The following is a 5,624-nucleotide window of genomic DNA, read 5'->3' as shown; positions in this document are numbered from 1 at the left end:
ATGGTTCCAGTCCATAGGAACCGTCTGCAGGAAGCAGGGCATAAACAGCTGCAAAAGATCCAGGAAAAGGAGAGGAGACGGGGCCCACGTGCAGACCCCCTGGCTCAGCAGCACTGAGGGGGCTGAGGGCCACCTGGAGGGGCCAGGAGGCCAGCTGGACTCCAGCCCCGCGCCTTCCCAGAAGCTTCCCCACAGGCCACCCCCACTCCCAGGGAGAGGAGAGGGACCAGGAAAGCCCTGTGGGCTGAAAGCCACCAGGAAGCAGGACTCTGACCCAGGGGCCAAGAGGCAAATGCCACGCGGGCACCTCACTCACAGGGCGGTGACCCGCTCAGGGCCAGGGGGGCCACTCCACGTACCCTTCCCAGAGCCCCAGGCTGAAGGCAGGGGCGTCCCTGACAAGGGTCTTGTGGCCGCTGGAGTCAGGGGTCCAAGAAATGGACGGGGAGGGGCTCTGCCTATTGGGGAGACGAGGAGGCTGGGCTTGGGGGTGGGCTCTGGGCTGCACCTGAGCAAAGGCCTGAGGTCACTGGATGAAGACCGGAGCCCCGAGGGGCATCGTTTGCCCCTGGGGACCAGGTCGGGGCGTCATAGCTGTGGAGGACAGGGCAGCAGGCCCCGGGGAGCTACCGTGGAAAGAGCGGGCGGCCTGGTAGGCCAGGGGCAGGGGAAGGAAGGAGCCCAGAGCCTCCCCATCCACCCCCTTTTCCTCTCCCCACTGCTCAGCAGCTGTGAGGGGCCTCTGTCGGGGACGTGGGCCGGCTTGAGGGACACGGAGTGTGCTGAGTGTGTGTACTGGTTCTGTCTTAAAGCGGGGGCTCCAGGGCCGGATGAAGGGAAGTGTGACAGCAACGGCCAGAGAGAGACCCACCAGGTCCCACTTCACCCCAACCCTCCGGGGACAGGGGCGTAATCCCCTGGGAATCAGCGGAGACAGTGGTGCCCAAATGCCCTTCCATCCCTAAGGTCTGAAGACAATGAGGATGAGGCTAGGGCACCAGGAAGGGGAGCGAGGGCAGCTGGCAGAGGGGCATCCAGGTTTCTAGGAGGAGCAGTCAGGCCCCAGCCTCTACTTTCCTGGTAGCCCACCCCCCCTCTGTGGGGCAGGCGCGCCTCTTTCCCCCTTGACCGTGGGTGGTGACCACGCACTCAGTGCGCCTCTCCCCTTGCCCCTGCCTGGGAGTCTGTGGTGAGAAAGGGAAATGGGGCCAGAGGCACCAGGAACTGGAGGCACTGGGACTCCAACTTGGGGACCCGGGAGGGGCGGGGCAGGGTGGGGGAGTGACATTCAACACAGACCTTGGCCCCGTTGTTTTAAATAAGAAATTTATTGCAAATATAGAAATTGATTCTCTCCATACAGGAATCTTCGAGTTGAGGAAAACAATTTCGTGCCATTCATTTAAAACAGGAATTTGTGAAGAGGGAGAGGCAGATGGCGGGGAGAGAAAATAAATGAACTTACCCCCCAAAAGAAGAAAAGGGGAGGGTGCAGGCCCCCCGGGGAGGAACGGTCCCACACAGCTAGGGTTCACAGGTTCTGGGCCCAGGCCCGGCAGAGCCTCCCCATCCACCCCCTTTTCCTCTCCTCACTGCTCAGCAGCCGTGAGCGGCCTCTGAGGGGGACGCTGGGCCGGCTTGAGGGGCACAGAGTCTGCAGAGTGTGCGTACTGGTTCTGTCTTAAAGCTGGGGCTCCAGGGCTGGATGAAGGGAAGTGTGACAGCTTCTGGGACTGAGTAGAAGTCTCAGCGGAGAGGACAGCACGGGAATCAGGGGAGCCCCACACTCCAGCTCTCAGACACCCCAGGGCTTCCCCAGGCCATGCCCACCCATTCCCTACCCCGGAAAGAGGGCCCCACTTTTCCAGGAATGGGGTGCGATGCTGCTGAGTGGCAGGTTCTCCGGGAGGGCAGGGGCAGAGTGTGGGGGTGACCTGGGGAGGCACTTCCGGACATCGGCCACTCCCAGCCCCGCTCCCTCCAGCCTCACTCTCACGCGGGCGGCCAGCGGGCAAGTCCTCTGGCTGCCAGTGATCTCTTCTTCCGAGGGGCACCCCAGCCCCCCTTCCTTCCTCACCCCCGTTTAGCCCTCTGCACAGTGTGCGCCACTGGGGAGCATGTTGTGGCTGTCCCTTCACTGCAGGTGAACCCCGTCTAAGCTTGGGACCTGCCACTGCTGCCCCCCATGCCAGGCCCCTTTTCCCGGCCTCAGTCTGTCCTTACAAGACCCTAGAAGATTTCCTTCCTTCCTTCCTCCCCTTCCTGTGCCTGTCTCTCCCTCTTAAATTTCCAGAAGCGGGGACGGGGAAGGATTTCGAGTTGAGAACATCTGAGACGCTCGGCCAGGCCCAGCCTCCCTTCTACCCCTCTGGGGCCCTTCAGCTCTCCTCTTCCCACCATCGTCCACCGCAGGGCCCCCTCCCAGCCTGGACCCGGGCAGCCTCAGCGCCCTGCACTGTCCCCTGGGAGGGAGCAGAGGCCGCAGAGAGGGGCTCACTTCTGGAAAGCCTCTGGCTCCCATAGAGGGCTGGGGGGCCTGCGGTACCCTTCAGGGGAGAGCGGACCCAGCAGTGCCACCTCCCAGGAACAGGCACCCAGGCAAGACCCAAAGCAGGGAGGCCGCAGCCAGGAGGTCCGGGGTGCAGCACCCACATCTCCCACCAGCTGGTCCCCCAACTCCACCAGGGCCCCCTGCCCAGGCCATGGCCCGGGTCCCTGTTCCCCGTTACAGGCGGGGCCCTGGCCAGCCGGCCTCTGTGACATAGCCGCTCATCTGTCGTTCGTGCGTGCTCCCCACCGGGAGGAGTCACCCTGAGCAGGACAGGAGGCAGGAGCGCCTCCAGGGGCGCGGGCGCTGCAGTGAGGGCGAGGTCCCTGCCCTCGAGAGGGAGGGCCTGGCCCAGGGGCTGAGGGATGGGCTAGCAGGGAACTCCAGAGGCCCGCGTTTTAGAAACTGTTCTGCCCCAAAGATCACTCTGGCTTTGCAGTGAATGTCGGTTCACCTTCCACGGTGGCAAGACCCCCACTGTTAAGATAGCAACCTGTCCTGACAGCTCCCTGAAGTGCCGTTCTGAGGTTTCCTATGTCATCCCCAACCAGGAATGACTGACAGGGCGCAGCAAAGAGAGGCCCCTCCTGCTGCCACACCCTCCCAGGGGGCAGCTCCATCTGGCCCCAGATCTCCGGTTCCTCCCAGCGGTTTTCCCTCAGGGCCCCAAAACTCCCCATAAAGCCCCTCGCTCTTGGCCTCCTGCCCTCAGCGGGGCCACAGACCCCGCACCCCACCTGGTCCCTCCGTCTTGGGGGGTCCTGACTGCTCCATCTGCAAAATGCGAGCAAGTGGGACAGGGAAGAGATCTCTCCACGCTCCCTTCCCTGGGGCTGCCCCTCTCTGGCAGGGAGGACGGACGGGAAGGGACCCTGGACATGAGAGACGGACGGAGGGAGGAGGGGAGGTGGCACTTGTGAGCCCCAAGTTCGGAAAGACGGGATGCGGGCGGGGGCCAGGGCGGTGTTTGGGTGGCACCTGGTTTGGGTCTTTTGCCGAGCTGGTCCTCCCCGGGTGTCAAGAGCTGCTTGTCAGATCACAATAGAGGGTATGTGGGGAGAGGGGGGCGGCCGGGAGGTGGGCAGGGGAGTCTGGACAAACCGGCACATACACGACAGATGTTTGCTCAGAAAAATACAGGAAAATCATCATGCAAATATAAGAGGGAATCTGCTTTCTCACACCGCTGGCTCCGCCCCTGCTTGCTGTCCTCAGTTTTGCCAATCGGTGTGAGGAGGGGTTGGGAGCAGGTGTGGGGAGGTGGGGGAGGTCTTCTCTGCATATTCATGCTGGCCCCTCCCGTCCCCTCCCAGAACAGTCCTTTCTTTGTAACTGTCACCCCAACGTGAGCCCGGGCTTAGTCCGTCCCCCAAGTGGGTGTGAGAGAGGCCCTCGGTGGAGCCCCAATTCCCCCGTGGCCCCCCACTGTCCCCCTGGCAGGGAGGTCGCAGAGCCCCCACCCAGGGGGGCACTGGCTTTGCTGGTCAGAGCCCTCCACACAGTACAGGTCTCGGCCCACCCCAGCGCCCGCCCTCCCCCCAGTCACACTTCCCAAATATCAAGAAAGCCAACTGGGTGACAAGCCAGAGGCCGGGGTCCCTGGCAGGGGCGTGAGGAGGGCTGAGTAGCTGCGCCCTGCCCTGAGGTGTGTGCAGAGCCGGGGGCACGATGGCAGGTGGGCCAAGCTAGACTTGTCCTCGCTCACCGACCAAAGGCCAAGGGACAGCTGGCTGACCCCTCAATGCCCGGACAGTGTCCGGGATCCCAGACCTGTCCCAGAGCTCGCCCCAAGCAGCCCCTAGCTCATGAGCAAGGCAGCTGCCCTCTGGCCCTGCCCTGCCTCGCTGCCCTCACTGGAGTTCTCCAGAACCCCCAGGAGCCCAACGGTCCTAACTGCCAGGCTCTGGGTCGCCATGGTGACAGAGGCAACCAGGGACAGGGAGGGGCCCCACAAACCCAGCCTGCTCCCCCCCAGCAAGGGGGGTGCTCACTGTTTGTGCTTTGTTCGATGTTGGGTGGGGGTCAGCTAAGGAGGAGGGGCCGTTTCCATATGTCGATGGAAATATGGGGGCCGCTCGGGCCCGGGGGAGGGGCAGCCGGGAGAGGCGGGGTGTGAAAGCCTCCTTCCTGCAGGCAGGCTGAGGTGCTGCCCCAGGATCCCACGAATGGGGGTCAGACGGGTCGGAGGTCGGGATGGAGGGGCACCTGCCTCCCCGCGGCTCCCAGGCATCACAGTTCGCGGCTGCCCCCCTGGGATGAGCTGGGGTCCTGGGGACCCAGGGAGCTGGGGCTCAGGAGTGAGGCCTGCATCTGCGAGGCGGTGGGAGCTGGCCCCCCACACAGCTCAGACCCCGGAGGGAGCTCCCAGGCTACTTGGAAGACACGTGAAGGGGCTGGTGGAACGACCCCGTGCCTCTGCTCTTTTCCTGGGTGCTGACAGGGGCGACGAAGGGCCCCCCGCATGATGAATGCCAGCCACAGGCTCTGAGGGCATGGCCATGGGGCTTTCTAGAAAGAAAAGGCACCCACTCATTCTCAAGTCCCCAGCCCCAGGAGACCACAGCTGGAAAGGGGTGGTGGGTGGATGGAGGATGGGAGCCCCAGGGGACCCACTGGAGGTCGGGGATAGCACTGGGCTTCCGACTCTAACTGACTCTAACCTGTCCCGTGACCCTGGGTCATCACCTCCTTTCCCTGGGCCTCCGTTTCCCCATCCATAAAGGAAGGAGACAACGCCCAGTGTCCACCTGGGGCTACATCTCCTGTCCCCCAACAGGGGACCTCCCCCTGCTGCAGGCTCCTTTGCCCCCAAACCTGTCCCTAGGCCCAGAGCCCCAGGCCCCACCCTCCTTGGGCCTCCTCGCCGGCCCTCCCGCCCACCCAGCCCCGCACACCCCAGCAGAGTCCCTGGGCAGCACAGTAAAGTCGCCTGGTTTCGGGATCTGTGTAAACTTTAAGGAGAACGTGTCTTTGTTTTCCTGTCCCTTATTGTCGGGTGGTGGTTGTCACAGTCAGGTGGTGGTCAGGTGTGTGCGTGGGTGCGTGCGTGTGGGTGTGCGTGTGCGTCCGTCCACTC

At 63.7% G+C, this 5,624-nt stretch overlaps 1 protein-coding gene across 1 annotated transcript in view; it reads right to left on the bottom strand.

Annotated features, from left to right (window-relative positions):
* ELFN2 (extracellular leucine-rich repeat and fibronectin type III domain containing 2) overlaps positions 1-5,624 on the bottom strand; it is a gene marked incomplete at its 5' end in the record, with an annotated part of 26,567 nt that overhangs the window by 18,565 nt on the left and 2,378 nt on the right. The window lies entirely within an intron of this gene.

The sequence above is a fragment of the Myotis davidii genome, unplaced genomic scaffold (assembly GCF_000327345.1).
Source record: "Myotis davidii unplaced genomic scaffold, ASM32734v1 scaffold514, whole genome shotgun sequence".
Taxonomy (NCBI): domain Eukaryota; kingdom Metazoa; phylum Chordata; class Mammalia; order Chiroptera; family Vespertilionidae; genus Myotis; species Myotis davidii.
The sequence above is the reverse complement of the archived record's forward strand: the minus strand, read 5'-3'. Positions and strand labels throughout refer to the sequence as shown.